Source organism: Canis lupus, chromosome 10 (genome assembly GCF_003254725.2).
Source record: "Canis lupus dingo isolate Sandy chromosome 10, ASM325472v2, whole genome shotgun sequence".
In the NCBI taxonomy this organism is placed as follows: domain Eukaryota; kingdom Metazoa; phylum Chordata; class Mammalia; order Carnivora; family Canidae; genus Canis; species Canis lupus.
Genome location: NC_064252.1, coordinates 57488626 through 57511455, shown reverse-complemented (window position 1 = coordinate 57511455; position 22830 = coordinate 57488626). Strand labels below are relative to the sequence as shown.

The 22830-nt window shown below is 36.7% G+C and overlaps 1 long non-coding RNA gene across 2 annotated transcripts in view; it reads right to left on the bottom strand.

Moving 5' to 3' along the window:
- Positions 1-22830, bottom strand: part of LOC112672477 (uncharacterized) — a 166073-nt gene that overhangs the window by 70823 nt on the left and 72420 nt on the right. For both annotated transcript variants that reach the window (XR_003144298.3, XR_003144300.3), the window contains one exon: positions 18921-19041. This is a non-coding gene — a long non-coding RNA (uncharacterized LOC112672477). The remainder of the gene's footprint in view (positions 1-18920; positions 19042-22830) is intronic.

Here is a 22830-nt window from a genome sequence, read left to right as displayed (position 1 = left end):
ATCAGTAGTTACATTTAATGCAAACAGACTAAATGTTCCAGTTTGAAAAACAAGGATTTTCAATCTGGATTTTAAAAGGACATTGAAGGTGTGCCTGGGTGGCTCAGTCAGTTAGATGTCCAACTCTTGATTTTGGCTCACATCATGATTTCAGGGTCATGAGATCAAGCCTCCCATCAGGTTCCATGCTCAGCAGAGAGTCTGCTGGAGATTCTCTCTTTCTCTCCCGCTGCTCCTCCCCACTTCTTGTTCTCTCTCTCTCTCTCTCTCTCAAATAATTAAAATGTTAAAAAATAATAAAAAACAAAAGAACATTGAAAAGTTGAAAGGAAAAGGATGGAAACAATGCAAATAATAACCAAAGTAAAATTAGTGTATATATATATATTAATATAACACAAAATCAACTTCAAGGGAAAAGATACTAGATATAAAGAGGTTTCATAATGATAAAAATTTCAATTCACCAGGAAAACATAATTTTAGAATTATATGTACCTGATAATGTGACTATAAAATATGTAAACCAAAAGCTAAACTACAAGGACAAATAAAAAATCCACACAATTATGTTAAAAGATCTCAGTAAACAGGGGAACCCTGGGTGGCACAGCGGTTTGGTGCCTGCCTTTGGCCCAGGGCGCGATCCTGGAGAAAAAGATCTCAGTAAACAATAAAACAAACCCCCAAAAAACTTGAACAGCACAAGTAAGAAAGTAATAGGCATACATAAAACACTGGCTCTAACACTTGTAGAATGCACAGTTACCAAGTACATGGAAACATTTACAAAAAATTGACAATATACTGGGTTATAAAGCAAAACTCAACAAATTTCAAAGGATTAAAATCATACAGATGTTTTCTGACCAGTATACAATGTGGGAAGATGACTTCCAAAATCTCCATTTGTTTCTTTGAGAAATTATAAAATGAGTCAAATGGGTCAAAAATAAATAACAAGGGATGCCTGGGTGGCTCAGCAGCTGAGCATCTGCCTTTGGCTCAAGGTGTAATCCCGGGGTCTAGGGATCAAGTCCTGCATCGGGCTCCCTGCAAGGAGCCTGCTTCTCCCCTCTGCCTCTCTCTCCCTCTCTCTCTCCCTCTCTCTCTCTCGGTCTGTATGAGTAAATAAATAAAATCTTTAAAAAAACCTGATTATTAGAAATTTAAGATGCAGCTATGACAGTACTCAGAAGGAAATATATAAACTAAATATACTAGAAAATAATGACTGAAAATTAATAAGCTAGGTATTTATCTCAAGAAATTAGACAAAAAGAAGAAAATAAAATTAAAGAGAGTAGAAGGAAAGATAATAGAGGACAGCTAATGAAGAAGAACCAACAAAGCTAAAAGTTTCTCCTTTGAAAAGACTAATAAAATTGGCAAAACTCTGATGAAATGAATCAGGAAAAAAAGAACAAATAACAAATATCAGAAATAAAAAAAAAACAATACCAATACTGATAGTGTACACACAAACAATAAAAGCATATTATTGACAAATTTTGCCAATAAACTTGAAATTTGAAATGAGGAAGAAAAAAAAATCATAGAAAAATCCAGCATATCAAACTGGCATCAAAAGCAGTGGGGTAGGGGGAGCAATAGAGGGTCACTTGGGTGGCTCAGTCCATTAAGCATTCAACTCTTGGTTTCAGCTCAGTTCATGATCTGAAGATCAGGCTCCACAATCAGCAAGGAGTCTGCTTGGGATTCTCTCTATCTCCCTCTCCCTTTGTCCCTGCTCCTGCTCACACACAATAGCTCTCTCTATATATTTCATAAATAAATGAATAAATAAATAAATAAATAAATAAATAAATAAATAAATAAATAAATAAATCTTCTTGAAAGTTTTTAAAAAGCAATAGAAAACTCTGAAGTCCTATAACCATTAAAGAAATTAAATTAGAAATTTAAAAAAAAACTGCCACAAAGAAAACTCTAGGCCTAGATGACTTTACTCTTAAGTTCTCACAAACTTGCAAAGCATTAACAATTTCCATTGTATATAAACTCTTCCAGAGAATAGAAAAATAAGAAATATTGCCAGTTTATTTAATGTGGCTCACATAATTTTTTAAATTTTTTTTGTGGCTCACGTAATTTTGATAACAAAACTTGATATAAGAAAAGATTATTTAAAAAAAAGATTATTACCAGAAAAAATGCTGTGTCAATATTGGTTCAACAACTGTAATAAATGTCTATTATACTAATGCAAGCTATTAATAATAGGGAAAACTATGGGTGAGTAGGGAGGGTATATAACTCTACTTTTTGCTCAATTCCTCTAAAAACCAAAGTATATTAATTAAAAAGTTTTTAACTGAGAAAAAAGATATTATAGACCAAACTCACTTATGAGTATATAGAGATGCAAAAATTCTAATAGAATATTAGCGAACCTAATCTAGCAACATAGAAAAATAATAATAGATCATGATTTTGGCATCAAAATTATCATGGTTGGTTTAATATTCAAAAATTAAGTAATGTCGGACACCTAGGCGGCTCAGTCTTCTGTCTTCGGGTCAGGTCATGATCCCAGGGTCCTGGGATGGAGCCTTGCATCAGGCTCCCTACTCAGTGGGGAGTCTGCTTCTCCCTCTCCCACTAACCATGCTTGTGCTCTCTCTGTCTCTGTCAAATAAATAAAATCTTTAAAAAATAAATACATAAACAAAAATTAAGTAATATAATTCACCATGTTAAGAAGACTGGCTATTACTGTTTCTAATCAACATTGTAGAGGAGGGCACATTCATAAAGAAATTTTAAAAATTAAAAATAAGAAACTAAAGTAGAGAAAAAACTGTCATTATTTACAGATGATAATAATTTTATACAAAATCCAAATAAACTTATAATTTATTTTTTAAACTTATAATTTAGAACAAGCAAGTTAGCAAAGTCACTGAATACTAATGTCTAAAACCTCTATTTCTTTTCTATACCAATAACAAATAGAAAATTTAAGTTTGGGATCCCTGGGTGGCTCAGTGGTTTAGAGCCTGCCTTCAGCCCAGGGCATGATCCTGGAGTCCCGGGATCAAGTCCCACATCGGGCTCCCTGCATGGTGCTTGCTTCTCTCTCTGTTTGTGTCTCTGCCTCTCTCTCTCTCTCTCTCTGTGTCTCTTATGAATAAATAAATAAAATCAAAAATAAATAAATAAATAAATAAATAAATAAATAAATAAATAAAATCAAATCTTTTAAAAAAAAGAAAATTTAAGTTTACAAAAGATATCATTCACAATAATATTAAACATTACCAGTTACTTAGGGATAAATCTTATGAAAGATTTCCAACACCTTTATAAAGAAAATCCTAAAACTTTGTTCAGAGACATTGAAGGCAACCTAAGTAATGGTTCCTTGAATACTCAAGGAACACTCAGTAGTAAAAATATGTAACTTCTCCCCAATGCAATCATGCAATCTTAATAAAATCACAAGTTTTTATGGAACTTAACAAACTACTTTCAAAATTTATATTGACACACAAAAGGCCAAACGCAATCAAGGCATTTTATTAGTTTCCTAGGGACCCTGTATATAACAAAGTACCACGAACTGGATGGTTTAAAACAACAAATTTATTGTCTTATAGTTCAGGTGACTAGAATTCCAAAATCAAGGTGTTACAAAAGTTGATGCTTCCTTTGAAACCTATTCAGAGAAGTCTTCCTTACCTTTTCTCTTTCAGTGGTTTCCTGACAATCTTCGGCTTTCCTTGGCTTGCAGCTGCACAACTCTATCTCTGCCTTCATGGTCACATAGCATTCTCCCGTGTCTCTATCTTTATATGGCCATCATCTTATAAGAACATCAGTCATATTAGAATGAGAGCTCACTGGGACACCTGGGTGACTCAGCGGTTGAGCGTCTGCCTTTGGCTCAGGGTGTGCTCCCAGAGTCCAATCAAGTCCCGCATCAGGCTCCTTGCAGGCAGGGAGTCTGCTTCTCCCTCTGCCTATGTTTCTGCCTCTGTGTGTGTATGTGTCTGTCACACAGAAATAAATGAATAAATTTATTTATTTATAAATAAATAAATAAAATCTTAAAAAAAAAAAGAATGAGGGCTCACCCTATTCCAGTATGACCTCATCTTAACTAACTACCACTGCCATCACTCTATTTCCAAATAAAGTCACATTCTGAGGTTTAGAAATGTCAACATATCTTTTGTGGGGAAGACACAATTCAGTTCATAACAGCACTTTTGAAGAGAAAAAACCAAAAGGAAAATTTGTTCTATTAGACAACCAGACATATTTCAAAGCTATAGTAATCAGGACAGTATGGTATTACCGCAGGGACAGAAAAGTAAAAGAAAGAGTAGGAGAGCTGAAAAACATCATAGAAATAGGTTTGTGTGACACTTGAACCATGACAGAGATGGCAAAGGAGAGCAATGAGGATGGAATGGACTTTCTAAAAGAAGATACTGGGCCATTCTGAAAAAAATGAAATTGGACCCCTCTTTTATATCTCACACAAAACTCAAATCCAGTGAATTTTAGAATATACTGGTTGATTTCTTCTTGACCCTGGACCAGGGAAGGATTTTCTAAAGAGGCACTAAAAGTACTCATAATGGAAAAATCACTGATAAATTAGAATTAAGACCTACTTACAAACAACTGTATAGAAAGAATAGAAATTCAACTCTAAGCGTAGGAATATATATTTGCCATCCATATAACTAATAAAGAACTAGTACCCAGAATATAAGAAACTGCAACAAATAACAAGGAAAGAGAAATGTACACAGGAGTAAAAATGGTGGAAAGATTTGAACTTCACAAAAGAGGAAATTCCAATAACCAATATCAAATGTTAAAATATTCCATGTCAATAAACAAACATTTCTTCAAAGAAGACATCCAGATGGGGACACCTAGGTGGCTCAGCAGTTTGGCGCCTGCCCTTGGCCCAGGGCATGATCCTAGACACCTAGGATCAAGTCCCACATCGGGCTTCCTGCATGGAGCCTGGTTCTTTCTCTGCCTATGTCTCTGCTACTCTCTCTGTGTCTCTCATGAATAAATAAATAAAATCTTAAAAAAAAAAAAAAGAAGAAGACATCCAGATGGTCAACAAACACATGAAAAAATGCTCAGTATCATTCATCATCAGGGTAATACAAATCAAAACCACAATGGGATCTCACCCCATACCTGTCAGAATGTCCAAAATCAAAAACATAAGAAAGAGCAAGTGTTGATAAGGTTGTAGAGAAAAGGGAATTTTTGTGCACTGTTGACAGGAATGCAAACTAGTGTAGTCATGGTGGAGGACAGTACAAATGTTCCTCAAAAAATTAAAAGTAGGACTATCCTAGGATCCAGGAATCATACTGCTGGATGTTTACCCAAAGAATACAAAAACACTAATTCAGAAGGACATAAGCACCCCCATGTTTATTGCAGCATTATTTACAATAACTAAATTATGGAAGCAGCCTAAGTGTTCATTGATAGATGAATGAGTGAAGATGTGGTATACACATACATGGAATATTATTCAGTCATGAAAGAGAATGAAGTCTTGCCATTTGCAATAACATGGATGGAGCTAGAGAGTATAATGCTAAGCAAAATAAGTCAGCCAGAGAAAGACAAAAATAATATGATTTCACTTTTCTGTGGAATTTAAGAAACAAAACAAATGGGGGTACCTTGCTGGCTCAGTCAGTAGACTATGCAACTCTTGATCTCAGGGTTGTGAGTTCAAGGCCCATATTGGGTATAGAGATTACTTAAAAATAAAATCTTAAAAAAAAAAGACACAAAACAAATGAACAAAGAGCAGTGGGGAGAGGAAGACAAACCAAAAAATAGACTCTTAACTATACTAAACAAACTGACGGTTGCCAGAGGGGAATGTGTAGGGGGATGGGTGAAATAGGTGAAGGGATTAAGGAGTGCACTTGTTTTTTTTTTTTTTTTAATATTTTTTTTAATTTTATTTATTTATGACAGATACAGAGAGAGAGAGAGGCAGAGACACAGGCAGAGGGAGAAGCAGGCTCCATGCACCGGGAGCCCGATGTGGGATTCGATCCTGGGTCTCCAGGATCACGCCCTGGGGCAAAGGCAGGCGCCAAACCGCTGCGCCACCCAGGGATCCCTGGAGTGCACTTGTTATGATGAGCACAGAATGTTGATTGGAAGTGTTGAATCACTAAATTACACAACTAAAACTAATATACAAAAAAAAGAAAAAATATAACACTGTATGTTAACTGCACTGGAATTAAATTTAAAAATTTAAGGGGCAGCCCCGGTGGCTCAGTGGTTTAGTGCTGCCTTCAGCCCGGGGAGTGATCCTGGAGTCCCAGGATCGAGTCCCTCGTCGGGCTCCCTGCATGGAGCCTGCTTCTCCCTCTGCCTGTGTCTCTGCCTCTCTGTCTCTCATAAATAAATAAATAAATAAATAAATAAATAAATAAATAAATAAATAAAATCTTTTTTAAAAAATTAATAAAACATTCTGTGTCGGGGCACCTGGGTGGCTCAATCAGTTAAGCATCCAGCTTTTGATTTTGGCTCAGGTCATAATCTCAGGGTGTTCTGAGATCCAGCCCTGCATCAGGCTCCATGTGGAGTCTGCTTAAGATTCTCTCCTCCCTTTGCCCCTTCCTCCAACCTCACATGCTCTCTCACTTAAATAAATAAATAAATAAATAAATAAATAAATAAATAAATAAATAAGTGTTCAGTGTCACTATTTGTCAGGGAAATGCATTTTAAGACCATGATGAAATACTACTACTCATACATCAGATGAGAAAAAATATAAAATTTTGGCAATATTAGGAGTTAACCAAAATATGGACCATCAGGAACTTTCATAATATGAATGATATAAATTGGTACAAAATCTTTGAAAGTATGTTATATCATCTTTCCAAGTTGAAGACATGCATATCTCTGCAATTCTACTCCCAAATCTTTATGCTAGGGATATATGTTTATGTATACCACAATACATGAACAAGAATGTTCATAGAATCATTGTTTATCACTACCAAAGACTGTAAACAATTCAAATATCCATCAACAACAGAATGGATAAATAAATTTTGGTCTTAATCAGCAGTGAGAATGAATAATCCATAGCTACAAACAACAATTTGAATAATTCCTAAAATAATGTCAAGACAAAAAAGGCAAGTCATACAAAGAATACAATTCTACATAAAGGTCAAGAACAGAGAAAAACAAATTACATTGTTAAGAGGTATATACCCAAGTATAAGATTATGAAAAAAAATAAAGAAATACTTCTATAATAGTTGGGACAGTGATGATCTCTGGAGGAAGGAAAAGAGCTTGGGATTGAGAAGAGGATAATTGGAAAGACATACACAGGAGGCTTTCTGTGTATCAGTAACATTCTATATCTTGACCAGGATGGTGGTTATAGGTTACAGCCTGTAAAGTGATTACACTGTATAAATATTTGTTAAACTATCCATATAAGTATTATGTACTTTTTTATGTCTTATATTTCACAAGATTAAAAATTTTAAATTTTAATTTAACTTTTAGTTTTTTATTTTAATTATAAAAATACTTAAAACTTTTAAATTCCACATGGTCTGGAGGAGAAAAAATAAGTCAAATCCTGAATCAAGTCCCTTAGAATGTAGGAGTTTAGCAAGGAGAGAGATCCCTCCAAGGGCTATAAATAGATGCATCACTGAAGATTTTTTTATGCAGGGAATTAATAATTTCAGAGCTAGGCTTCAGGAAGTTTAAATGAGCAGCAGGATGGAAAACAACCAGAGGCAAGGAAGAGGTGGGAAAGGGGGAATAGCAGTAGGAGAAATGACTGAAGGAAGAACATACAAATTTCCAATTATAAAATAAATAAATAATGAGAGATGGTATTTACAGCATGGTGACTACAGATAATAATACTATATTACATAACTGAAAGTTGCTAAAAGAGTAGATATTTTTTAAAAGGCAATATTTTTACTTTTAATACCTTATAATGGAATCCAGTCATTAATAGAATTAATTCCCCAAACAAAGAATACAGCAGCAATTTAAAGGGGGAAAATGCCAGGTTTCCAAGGTAACAATAAACCTGTTTAAGGTGGGCATTTCCTCAAATGGTTTCCATATGTGCAAGGATCACCACCTACCTGTAGATGGCAGAAGTCAGGGATGATTTTTTTTTCATCAGGGACTTCTCAGTAAGGACTCAAAAAGGTTTTATTAAATAGGAGCTCATGTTAGACAACGTGTTCTTGCTTTGGTTTTGTTTTTACTGTTCTCCATGATGTGTCATTCGTTTTGCTCTCAGAATTATAGTCATTTGCAGTCAATGAGTGTGTCTGTGAGAAAGTGTAAACCTTAAGGCAAAATGCTTGAGGTGGACAGTGTAGGAAACATGAGAGGGAATCAGTTGTAGACTGCATTCCAAATACCCCAAAATACCAAAAAGGCTGAAAATAGGAAAGTTATCCAATCCACCCTCATCAGTATGTTTGGAGGGAAAAAGTGAGGCCTAGAGAAATGGCTTAATGAAAAGCAAAGTTTGGAATACAGGACTATCAACCCATAGTTCAGTGTTCTTTATGCCTTACCATATTGCCATGTAAAAGTTTTCTGGAGCCCAATTCCTTCTTTGCAAGTTATGTAGTGTGCGCGTAAGAATGGAATCCTAGCATGAACAGTAAAATAAGCAGTTCCCATACTTTCAGATGGATGGTAGGTGTCTTTGATTATCCTTATTCTGGTCTTTGCCAAATTCTCTGGTCTAAGAGAGAAAAAAAGTCCCATGACATTTCTTTTTTAAATTCTTAAAGTAAGGGATGCCTGGGTGGCTCAGAGGTTTAGCACCTGCCTTCTGTCCAGGGCATGATCCTGGAGTCCTGGGATCGAGTCCCACATCGGGCTCCCTGCATGGAGCCTGCTTCTCCTCTGCCTGTGTCTCTGCCTCTCTCTCCCTCTGTGTCTGTCATGAATAAATAAATAAAATCTTTTTTTTTAATTCTTAAAATAAATTATATGTGCTATATGGATAAATTTAGAATAAAAAGTTATCCAATAGTATAGGATTTTATATTAAACTGGTACTTGAAAAAATATTTTCAGTAGCTTCCTAGTTTCTTTTTTTTTTTTTTTTTTGCTTCCTAGTTTCTAAATTTAATCAAGAGCTAATTTAGAGGATAAATTAATCTGAGGAACTTTCCCCCAAAATGTGCTTATTTAATCACAAAATTTATTAAAATATTGAAAACTTTTAAATCTCTTATTAATATCAAATCATATTATTAAGCTGTTCTGGAAATAAAAAGAAGTTTAAGTATAGATTGAAGACAAGAATAAAAGGGTAGAGAAACACTTCATTAATCTTCTACTACATTTTAATCATCCCAGAGAATAGTAAAATGTTGTTATATGTAAAATAGCCAAATGAAGCTAATCAATTTATACAAAAATGAGAAAGCCGCGGAAAATGTCTTTCTATAAAACTATAGTACTAGTTTTTAAATGATCAGTTTCTGTTTTTAATTTTCTTCTAATTTTCAGAACAATAATCTGAATATATACTCTAGGAAAAATTATAATTAGATAAGGCTCATTTTCTTAAAGTTATCCATGTTAGATCTGAATGTGAAGAGTTGTCAAAAATAATCTCAAAGCAGCTGTTTCCAATTATGCTTATTTTGACAACTGAAAATAAGTAAACAAACCAAAAATAGCTTAATATTTTAACCAATGTAGCTCCTTAATACTAAACAAAATAATTATGCTTTATATTGGTATAAAATTTAAGAAGCACATTTTAATGTTTAAACAGGAATGAATTATTTTTTACGTTATGCAAAATTAATCCTTATACAAATTTGAGTAGATGATGTACAAAGTATATTTTGATAAACAAAAATTCCAAATTCTCATCAGAAAAGGAGATATTCAAATTCACTCAAGCATTCATAAAAGTTTCCATTATATTTGATATTTGAGGGAAGAGTCAAATATAATGTCAATACAAATAATAATATAAATATGACTTGGATCTCCTAAATATTCTCCATTCTGCTAAAAGAAAATTTCTACCTACCTTCCTTCTTTAAAAAAATAAAAAAAAAATAAAAACAACAACAAAAAACTTTATAAGTATTTTAACTGTTTAGAAGAAAATTTTTTTCATAGATAGAAACGAGGTATAAATAATATAAATGAGGCAGAAAGAGGAAAAAGAGAAGAAATGTGAACAAGACTTGTCAAGCATGCAAAAGTCTGAGAATAATACAGTGAAAACAACACAGGAATCTGGGTTTTTCTCATCTAAAGTGCTATGTAATATTGGGGGCACCGTTTAATCTTTATATTTTTTGGTCAAAATAAGGACGCATTCCTCCTTCATTACAAATCTGTTTTGTCCTTCAAAGCTTGCCTTAAGGGATCCCTGGGTGGTGCAGCGGTTTAGCGCCTGCCTTTGGCCCAGGGCACGATCCTGGAGACCTGGGATCGAATCCCACATCGGGCTCCCAGTGCATGGAGCCTGCTTCTCTCTCTGCCTGTGTCTCTGCCTCTCTCTCTCTCTGTGCCTATCATAAATAAATAAAAAATTTAAAAAAAAAAAAAGCTTGCATTAAGACTTTTTCATGGTAGACAACTCAAAGGAGTTAAGTGATTGTCTGCCTTTAGATCAGGGCGTTATCCCAGAGTCCCAGGATGGAGTCCCACATCGGATTCTCCTCAGGGAGCCTGCTTCTCCCTCTGCCTATGTCTCTGCCTCTCTCTGTGTGTGTATCTCTCATGAATAAATAAATAAAATCTTAAAAAAAAAAAAAAGACATTTTTATGGAAGTAAGAGGAACTTTTCTCCATAGAAAACAAGTAAGGGGATCCCTGGGTGGCGCAGCGGTTTAGCGCCTGCCTTTGGCCCAGAGCGCGATCCTGGAGACCCCGGATCGAGTCCCATGTCGGCCCCCGGTGCATGGAGCCTGCTTCTCCCTCTGCCTGTGTCTCTGCCTCTCTCTCTCTCTCTGTGTGATTATCATAAATTAAAAAAAAAAAAAAAGAAAGAAAGAAACAAGTAAGGATTCCAAGGCAACTTTGACCATAAGCATGAGAGCCTATAAAACCCTGGAAGGACTGCTTGCTCCCAGATACCTGTCCAATTATCCTGACATCATCTGATATTTCCACTAATTTGTTACATTAGCAGTTTCTTTGGGGATAAGGAATTAATTCTAAAAGATTCCTATTGTAAAAGTGTAAAATGTTATATTGATGCTAATATTTTTCCAACCAGCTATCTACCTGTATGTGGCTGTGAGCAAGTGTGTATACGGGAAGCAGACCCAATTATTTGAGGTCAATGGATATCCCATCCTTCCTGTGGATGGTAATGATGAGGAAAAGATCCAGAGCATGGGGTTTTGCCAAAAGTCAAATTTGTGAGGGCTCTGAGGGTGGGGGTCCTTAAAGCCATGTGGAAACAACCATGTTGTACCAGACACTTGGGAATAATAGGAGAACCGAAAAACTACATTTTCCTACTTCACCATTTGATCTCCCAAATAGTTTCCATTGCCAGAAGTATTCACAGTATTATAGCATGTTGAACGTGCCAGAAGAAAGCAACAGGTTATAGTACTGTAAGATTTATGCCTTTCCACATTTGGTAAAATGGGCTGTTTCTTCATATATCTAGGCCTTGCTTTCTGCCTCTGAATATTAGTCCTGCTTACCCAAATTCCTTATCTGTCTAATTCTGCAGCAAGCCAGGCATAAAATACAGGACCAGTCAGGACCATTCTACCTGAATATTAAGCAATTCAGGCTAGAGGGCAGGAGGAAGCAGGGATTAGCCATTCTTGTATATTTTTAAAACAAAAATGCCATGACTTCCTTTATTGGAAATGTCAAGCCATCCCATGGACTAACATTAGGATCAAAACCAGATGATTATCCTGCTTTTCCCAAGAAAAAACTACACTCTATTTCATTTAAAAACCAGAATCTAATTTTTATCTTGAAAAAAAAAACAAAAAAAACAGCTCTTTAAAGTAAATATGTCCCTCAAAAGAAAACCACCTAATTTGCCTGGGTAGAGGGGAGGAAAGGAATAAAAAAGGAAAAGAGAAATAAGTTGGGGTTTGTGTGAAGGATAAGTAATTTGAACTCTGGACATGGACATGGATCTTTACCATTAGTAATTGTTCTGCTATTCCGGGGGAGAGCAGAGATGAAGCTAGGGTTGAAAACAATTCAGGATTGACCAGAGATGAAAGCACTAATTCCAGTGCGGGTGGGGGATAGGATTCAAAATACTGGAAAGCTTTGTTTTCCTCACCCTGTGTCTTGGAACCGCCAGATCAGAAGTTGGCAACTCTATATTAAACATCATAACAGCTGGGATGAGGAAACTCTTCAGAGAAGGGCCACCCCAAAAGTCAGGAATGAAAAAATGCTAGAGGAATAAACACAACAAAATCCCTCAGGAAAATATATCTGACCACTGGGTGGGTATCAGCCTTGTGTCATATTTGGTATGCACTGGAATTTTCTTCCTTTAAAATGAAGACTACTTTTCCTTCGAAAAAGTTGCCTGTTTTTTAGGTAATCACCCATCTTTCACAGAGAACCTCAATTCTAAGTATATATTGCTCATAAGGCTTTTTTTTTTAGGAGAAACAAAAGCCCAATCCCTTAATCTAGAGTTTAAAAACACTACCTGTAAAAGTCACTAAACAAGAAAAAAAGGAAATGTTGAACAATTTCTCCTTTGGGGAGAAACAGGTTGGTTTTCTACAATGTCACTGACCCTGAAGAGCATATAAGACTATAGTAGAAGCACAACAGTTATCCTACCTTCATTCTGCATCGCTTTTCTACCTCTCCGTCTACTTAAACTCCTTTCCCTGGTTCCTCAGCATCTAAAATTCTGTCACGGTTCCCCAAAAATGATAACCTTCTTTTTTTTAACCACAGAAAAGCTATTTCTACATAAGAGAAATTTTGCGCTAAACATGGCCCTAAATGTTCATACCTTTTGCCTTCACGTTTTTTATTGATCCTCTTCCCACCCTTTCATGATTTTTTTTGCCCATTATGTGGTATGAAAATTGAGAACACTTAAAAACTACAAGGTGAGGTCCTAACTCATGAGCAGACAGTCAGAAGACCCTGGAAAATAATGTTGAAACATGATCAAAGTCAAGGGCAGAAAGAATATCCAAATAGGCAACAAATTATTCAGTTCCTTAACTGAGCTTTTTAACATTAAAGAGAAAAACAAAAGATTTCATAATATAATTTGTGCTATTCCCTCATTGAACAATGGATTCTCTAAGTATACATAAGAGAAAATACTAGAATGTATTGACTTTAGGTTGCAGCATGAGTAGATGTATTTTCTTCTCTATACTAAGGAAGAAATAGATTTCAAGTGCAATACATGACATTTGTGTTAGATTTTTTTTTTTTTCTGACTTTAGGGGAATAAGTTACTGGAATATAGCCCCAAAAGACCTCCTCTGGAAACTTTGAAGAATCTAAGCTAGTTATTGGACAGGGCTTCCTGGAAAAACTAGGTGAGAGCTTCTTTAAGCCAGGGACAGGCTGCATAGAGTAATATATTTGAACACTGGCTTGGCAGTCAAGCATATTCTGGGTGTGAATTCTGCTTCTACCAGTCACCATATTGGTGATCTCAGGCAAGTTGCTTAGCCTCTAAAAGCCCCAGTTTCTGGGCTATAAAAATGAAGGTAATGCCAATCTCTTCAACAGGGTTGCTGTAAGAATTAAATGAAGCAATGTAAGTACTGGCATATGAAATGCAAATAATGATAATAAAAGGAGGGCAGCCTGGGTGGCTCAGTGGTTTAGCGCCACCTTCCTCCCAGGGTGTGATCCTGGAGATCTGGGATCGAGTCCCACGTCAAGCTCCCTTGCATGGGGCCTGCTTCTCCCTCTGTGTCTCTGCCCCGCCCCCCTCTGTGTGTGTCTCTCATAAATAAATAAATAAAATCGTTTTAAAAATGATAATAAGATAATAATAGCTAAATAATCTAGTGATTACCAAATGCCAGGCACTCTTACCCACTATGCAACCTATTACTGCTATACTACTGCTATGACTACTACTACCATACATTATTTATCAATATATCCCCAGTACCTAGCACAATGCCCACCATGTTGTCATTCAGTAAATACTTCTTGAATTAAATTTCTCAGCATTACTTAGACTGAGATAGGCAAGAAATGAACAATCCAGTCAACTAAGAATTGTATCCATATTCACATATTTATCAAAAAGCATGACTATCATGTTTCATTGAATTTACTTGTTTTTTTTTAATTTAAATAAACTGTATGGAAATTTGGGTAGCATAGACTCTAATATTCATGAATGTCTGCAGAAAATAAAACTATAGACCAATTTTGCTTGTAAATACCCTCAGTCATGAGTGAGCTTAAAGATAAGACATGTAGCATTTTGTCATTTCATTGAGAAGCAGATTTGAATCACACAAAATAGGAAATCAATATATGAGGACCAGTCCTAGAGATGTGCTTGGTATGTGCCCCAGGAGAGGGCACACTGAGAAGGAAGCTTTGCCCTTTGCTAGATCCATTATCATAATAGTAACTCTCATAAAGCTGTGGAGGAAAAGGCTTTTTTGTGGAATAATAGGCCCCCAAATCAGCCAATGCACGGAATTATAGTAGTATTCATGAATTTGGGAATTCTAAAAGGACTTGGGACAAATTCCTGGTAGATGTCAAGGATATACCATACAGAATGTGATAACTGTGAGAATTAAAATCAGACCACCTAAAAGCAATTCATTTGGAAGACCAAATAAATTCTCAGAAATTCAACAAAAAATGCTGGTGCAAAGTTTCAAAATCCAGTTCATCTTTATCTTATCATTTTTCTAAGTGTGATATGTTCATGATTCCCTGTTTAATTACCTTAGAAACTTTTTTAAAAACCTTTAGAATAGGGACTCCTGGGTTGCTCAGCGGTTGAGCATCTGCCATTGGCTCAGGGTGTGATCCCAGTTTAGGGATCGAGTCCCACATCAAGATCCTTGTGAGGAGCCTGCTTCTCCCTCTGCCTATGTCTCTGCCTCTCTCTGTGTCTCTCATGAATAAATAAGTAAAATCTTAAAAAAAAAAAAAACCTTTAGAACATTTTCACATTTTCTAAAATAGTACAAGCAATGAAATGCCAAGCTTACCATAATAAAATATACATACAGAAAATATGAAATTGCTTTGCATTATAACATTAACCATATTACAGAGTAAATATTATGTTCTTTTAACATCTAAGAGTAAACTAATGGCTCAGAAACAACATGTGTGATCTGACTAAATTAGTGTTACTATGGAAACTTGATATTTTCAATTTCCCAACCCTTAAGGTCAATTTCAACACTGCAATATGCTGTTTTCCATTTTGCTGCTATAGTTCAGTACAATAGAAAAGCATGCTGCAAATCAGAGTTATTAAAGACTCTAAACTAAAACTGAGAAATAAGAGTAAGAAAAACTATATTCTTCTCTTAAAAAGTTCAGTCATATGTCATCTATGGTTCATTCCATAACCCAAGTCCTCATCTGGCTTGTCTTTATTTTTCCCAACAGTTTGCTGGCAGATTCACAAACTCAAAATAAATAGAATTTTTCCACTATCTAATTCTGAATTTGGCAGGGAAACTCAATGATGAATCTATTCCTACCTCAAAAAATGTTTTCTTTTATACATTTCACTCACTCATACTCACTCAAGACTGTAGATTAGAGAAATAACAACTTCAGTGTGTGTGTGTGTGTCTGTGTGTCTGTGTGTTAGGATTGGGAAGGGGATTCTATCATATATGTCTCAAGAATAAATCAAAATACAAATCCAATCCTGGGCAGCCCGGGTGGCTCAGCGGTTTAGCACCGCCTTTGGCCCAGGGTGTGATCCTGGAGTCCCACATCGAACTCCTTACATGGAGCCTGCTTCTCCCTCTGCCTGTGTCTCTGCCTCTCTCTCCCTCTGTGTCTCTTATGAATAAATAAATAAATTTTTTAAAAAAAAAATACAAATTCAATCCTAATATCTGAAATTTCAAATAGGAATAATCAATTTTTTCATCAGTTCCCTTCTTGGATTCCTTCTAGGCATATGAGGAGAAATCTCATAGACTATCACTATGAAGAGGATATTTCCGCGTATCCTAAAGGAGTAAAGTCTCCTCACAATAGTGGGTGGTGCTGCAGCCTCATGACTTCATTTACCCCCCAGCTTGGTTCTTTAAAACAAATACTTCACAGCCTACACAGACTTCTCACCTTCTAACTTGCATAGAACTTACAGTAGTAAAATAATTTAAACAATAATTTTTATTATTTCCTTCACCATACACTGGTAAGTGAAGGGTTATTGCTATCTAAAAAGCTTTCCTTACTCATTTTTTCTTACTTTTTCAAGTTAAACTTAGTCCCAGTTACAATCTCTACCTACCAAGTCTACCTTCTATTACAAACCTTTTCAAAAGAGTCTTAAAAGCTCATTCATTTTAATTTGGAAATAATGCCAGGGAAGTGACACAACGTGAACCACCCTGTTTGTTTCATGTAGGTGCCTAGAAACAACTTATAATTTCTATTTGGAAAGAGACAAACCTGGGTTATACATGAACTTTTACTGTGGAATCTGTTAGCTTTACTTTTTCAAGCATCACCTTCAGTTTATGTGAGGAAATCTGTCCCCAGGGCATTATTTTAAGGAGATTTGTGGATTTATACTGCCTAATGCCTCCAAATTAATTTTACCAAAGCAATTTTGATCATTTCAGTACCTGACTCAAAAATCCTCAATGATCCTCTTTCTTTCTTCATTGCCCACGGGCTAAAGTTCTAAAAGGCTTTCAACAATCTGGCAGCAATTAGTGCCTGGGACCTCACTTCCTACCCTCCCTACACAGACTCTGTCTTCCAACCAGGGCAAGGAGCTTACAATTTGTGTCCAGTGGGTTATGATGTGTGGTGTGGACCAGGGAAAGCTATGTATTATATTCTAGCCTCTTTTTTCAATGAGAGTTTTACTGAAGTTATCCTATTCTTTCTCCACAGTTCCACATTGGTTATGTTGTAAGTGGACCCCTTAGATCATAACTGTGAAGAACGGTATCCATACCTGATGGAGAGGAAAGAACTACACCCAGAAATCCTGGACTTGGAGCTTGAATCGGACTTTGGATTGTCTACCTTTAGACAAAGGTTGTAACTGAATGTAACAAGTAGGGAGGAAGATATGTATGGATGCTGAGTAGCCAGAGAAAAACTATAGAGGCCTCTCTGGGTACCTCCCAAACATATCACCAACTCCTTTCTGTAGAGCAACCATGCTGTTTAAATGGCAGCAAACCATACCTCCTGCTATAGGTGGATCCTAATTTGTCTACACCAACATTGGCATAACCCAAACCCATGTCATTCAGTAGCTGTTATTCTCCTGGCCACTGTGATAGGCCTGTAGATGTTGCAATCAGAGCAAATCTGAGAACTTTTTACAATTGCTAAAAGAGGCAACTCTCCTCCTGGTTATGAACAAGGAATCATATAGTCTAGATGTGGTAATCAGACACTAAGATGGCCTCCAATGATTCCTGCCTCCTAATACTCACATTTTTGTATAATACCCCTCTCACAGTGTCCCAGAGTTGGTCTGTATGAACAATAGAATAGGGAAGAAGTGACGGTGTGTCACTTCTGAGATGATATTACAACATCCTGGGTTGTCTTTCCTCCTTTTCTCTTTCTTTTTTTCTTTTTTTTTTTTTTTTTCCTTTTCTCTTTCTTTATCTCTTTCCTTCTCTCTCATCACTTGTTCTGGGAGAAGCCAATTGCTACTTCATAAGAAACCCATAGATAGGCCCATGTGATAAGAAAGTGAAACCTCCAACTAAGAGCCATATGAGTGAACTTGGAAGTAAATTCCCCAGCCCCAGTGAAGCCTCAGATGACCACAGCCTGGCTAACATCTTGATTGCTGCCTTCTGAGAGACTCTGAGATAGAGCTACTCTGCTAAACCATGCCTAGATTCCTATCACACAGAAACTATGAGGTTAAGTTTATTGCTTAATCCATAAATTTTGAGATAATTTGTTATGCTGCAAGAGATAACTCATGCACTTGAGGAATCATCTTGCAACTAGCAAGAACAAACACCAAACTGAAGATAAAGAGAGGGCTATGAGGGTCACAGAGAAATGGGACTACAGCCCTTATTACAGCACCCCTGCAGCCCACTTTATATCTAGTTCTCTATAGTTACATAAGCCAATAAGTAAGTGTCCTTTATTTTTAAGTCATTTTGAGAGAGGTTTCCAATACTTGCAAAGAAAAGTTGGCTAATGCAGAATTTATTGAGGGGACTCAGTACCTTCAAATGTGACTTTCAAACCACCCTGATCTCTGCCCATTTGCTCATATAGCAGCCCTTTGTCTCTGCTCACTTCATTCTTACAAAACTTTTCAAGCCTCACCTTTTCTGATCTGATGACCACTGCAAGAAGGTTTCTAGGCAATCTCAATCCAGACAGTACTTCTGCTGTCATTTCTGTTCATTTGGCACTTGTAATACACTCTCCCATCTTTGATGAGTATATATTTATCTAGATTGTAACCTCCTTGGGCAGCCCTGGTGGCGCAGCGGTTTAGTGCCGCCTGCAGCCTGGGGTGTGATCCTGGAGACCCGGGATGGAGTCCCGCATCGGGCTTCCTGCATGGGGCCTGCTTCTCCCTCTGCCTCTCTCTTGCTCTCTCTGAATGAATAAATAAATAAATCTTAAAAAAAAAAAAAAAAAGATTGCAACCTCCTTGAAAGTAGGAACCATTTTTATATACTTTTAATTCCTATGGTACATACCGTAGAAGGCACTTGTTAAATATTGACTGTTTGATTGACTCCATCAGTCAGGATTCTTGATGCAAAAGTTGGCTTGGAATCTGAGATCTTCATTCTGGTAGGTCAGATGCCAAGATACCTACTGGAGAAAAAGGAATAATCAGAAGAAAGGAGGAGGCTGCCATTTTGCTGGCCTATATTTTCTCCATTTCATCCCTTGCACACACAATAATGAAGGATTTTAAAGATGCTACTTGATTCCTAACAACATCATCTCATAAAACTTTCTGCATGTTTGAAAAGGATGGCAAGCTGTCCAGGTAAGCCATAGTCATTACATACATTTTTGGAACATATGTAATGTCCGTTCTAAACAGTCTGAATTCAGAGTACAACTTCCAACCCTTAACAACATTCTGGGCAGCTCCCGCAGTTTTGAAATGACTATGTTAAAGAAATCTAGTCCTGGGACGCCTGGGTGGCTCAGCAGTTAAGCGTCTGCCTTCAGTCAAGGGCATGATCCTGGAGACCTGGCATCGAGTCCCACATCAGGCTCCCTGCATGGAGCCTGCTTCTCTCTCTCTCTGCCTGTGTCTCTGCCTCTCTCTCTCTGTGTGTGTGTGTCTCTCATGAATAAATAAATAAAATCTTTAAAAAGAAAAAAGAAATCTAGTCCAATTTAAAACTTCACTTGCAGCTCCTCCCTTTCTGTAGGTCAGACATTTGTGACTAGGACCCGGACTAGTCTTCCCCTCCACTTCTCTGCCCTTCTCTCTAGAGTGATGAGCTTAAAGTTTGGAGCGTCTAGTAGAAGCAGAGATAGAAAGGGACAAGTGTCTATTTCAGTGCTGCATTGTGGCCTTCTCTTAGCTGATGCTGCTTATTGGCCTCTGGGCGGCAGAGTCCTGGGATCAAGTCCCATATCGGGCTCCCCACAGGGAGCCTACTTCTCCCTCTGCCTGTGTCTCTGCCTCTCTCTTTCTCTCTCTCTGTCTCTCATGAATAAATAAGTAAAATCTTTTTAAAAAAATAATAGGGGAAGGAGTGGAAGTATATATGGGAACTGTTACTTTCTGCATCTCTGCAAATGGTCCTCAGGGCACCTTCAAAGGGGAAAACACAGTACTTTCTACTAAGCCAAAGACACGACTCTAATAACATGTCCATCTCCCCTCATCTAGTGAAAAAGTGGATAGGACATGAGGACTGGTTCAGTCTCAGATGATGATGGGCAGGGGGCAGGGAGGAGGTTTCTGGGGGGAAACAGTTTGTCTGACTCATCATCACATCCTGCAGGTGATATTTCTGGTCCCCAATATTTAGAATATAGTGTACTTTATCCTTAGCTTTGCTCCCAGTTGCCAATTGCCTACTCAACACTCTGAAACCCATAGCAAATAAAGGGAACTTAAGTCTGTTGGAAAAAAAGACAAGATTCTTGCCTCTCCTTGTCAGCATGAGCTAGCACAATACTATTATGGTAGTCTTAATTCTCCATATTTTCTCACCTGCAACATGAGAATACTATTTACTTGATTAATCAGTTTCATACACAACACAAGCTAAAAACATAAGATCATGTTAATTTTATTCAATATTTATCTTGTGTCTCTGGAAGAGCATTCAGTGAAAAAAATATGCCAGTTTCTTAGCACTGATTTACAATCCCAGCTTGTCATGTATTATGTATAAGGTTTTAGGACTCTTGTAAGACTTCAATGTGATCATGCATGAGGAGGTCTTGGCATAGAGCAAGTACTCAATTAATATTATCCATCATTATTATTATCATCTCTGTGACCTTAAACAAGTCATTTAAGCTCTCTGAGTCTTCATTCCCTCATTTTTAATTGAGGATAATAATGGAGTTTTGAAGATTCTATAAAATCATGTTATCTGGAAGCAATTGTAAATTTCTTTGTAAATGTTAGATATTGTCTATGAAACAAGAACATTGGACCTTTAAAGTATTTTCCTCTTCTAAAATGCTATGCAAGGACGCCTAAGTGGCTCAGCGGTTGAGCATCTGCCTTCAGCTCAGGGCATGATCCCAGAGTCCTGGAATCTAGTCCCATATTGGGCTCCCCGCAGGGAGCCTGTTCCTCCCTCTGTCTGTGTCTCTGCCTCTCTCCGTGTGTCTCTCATGAATAAATAAATAATTTTTAAAAATAAATTAGATAAAATGCTATGCATTTATTATTTGGTATTATGAAGAAGAAAAGAAAAATGTTCACTTTGCAATAGAGTGTGTTGCAACAAAAGCTGTCTCATTCTATCCATGAACTCACAATTTCCACAGAGTGTAGGAGACTGCTCTTCTCTTCTATTATTCTTTCAATTTTTATCTGTTCCCCAAAATATTTCACTTCTTCAATGTATACATTTCAAGCACCTTCACATAACTTAAAATGGAAAGGAAATTACTTAAGAGGCAGTGGAAAAGTACCAAAGGATCGGCCAATAAAACTTAGTCATAGGGGTGACTTATTCCAATTTCTAACATCTAAGACACTGGTGGGAAATTTTCTTTCTTCCATCCTGCTTTCAAATATGAACATTAATGCCATCACAGAGATATTAACTCTACTTTAGAAATTCCAAATCTTACCATATTCCTTGACTGCTGAATACAGCATAAAGTATATTCAAAAACTAAAGCTTTTTTTTTAATCTATTTAATTTACATTCTTTGGCCAATCTGTCAAAAATATCTGGACTGCTCAGCCAACTGAAATTTGAAAGAACTGTAAATCTAAGTGCAATCTTTAAGTAAGAAATTGAAACAAACTCTACTATGTCTGCCTTTAAGGAATAAAATAGTAGTTAACATATTTGGGCTACTTAAGACATTCAGATTCACAATTATTTCTAATCATTAAGCTTTAAAATGGGAGGTTTTCTTGACAACAGAATCAATATCAAGTTTGAAAGTTGGAGCTTCACTGAAAATTTGCAAGTGGCTCTATCTATCAATCAAGCGAAATAAATGGTCTGGACATATTTACTTGGCTCTTATTAATTTGAGAAGGGTCATTACACACACTTTTTATTTAATACATGAGATTCCTTGGGAGGAGAGAAGCAGAGCAGATAAAGAAAATGTGATTCAAAAAAAAAAAAAAGAAAATGTGATTCAGGGATGCCTGGGTGACTGAGTGATTCAGTGTCAGCCTTTGGCTCAGGGCGTGTTCCTGGGGTTCTGGGATCGAGTCCCACATCAAGTTCCCTAAGAAGAGCCTGCTTCTCCCTCTGCCTGTGTCTCTGCCTTCTCTGTGTCTCTCATGAGTAAATAAATAAACTATATATATATATATATATATATATATATATATATATATATATATATGGTTCAGTGAAGGTCAGTGACTTACTCAAGATCATAGGAACTGGTAAAACAGAAAGGAAAACATGGGTCCTCCTGATTCCCAGCCCAGGGACCCTCCCACCACAACAGGCTGTTTTAAAAATCCATGGAGTTGGGGCAGCCCGGGTGGCTCAGCGGTTTAGTGCCGTTTTTGGCCTGGGGAGTGATCCTGGGGACCCAGGATCGAGTCCCACGTCAGGCTCCCTGCATGGAGCCTGCTTCTCCCTCTGCATGTGTCTCTGCCTCTCTCTCTCTCTCTCCTTCTCTCTCTCTCTGTGTCTCTCATGAATAAATAAATAAAATCTTAAAAAAAAAAAAAACCATGGAGTTCTTTGAAATCCCAAGAGAAACATCTTACCTATCACTCTGCCATTTATAAGTTAAAATCGTGTCAGTTAAAATCACTCAAGATCATGTCTAGCATGGAAAAGTGCTTACAACAGTTTTCATTTGCTCATTCAGTCATTTCAAAACTATTTGTTGAGGATACACAATGTGTCCAGCATTGTGCTGGCACTTGGAATGCAGTTGTGAATAAACTAGACGTGGTTCCTACAGTTTAGTCAT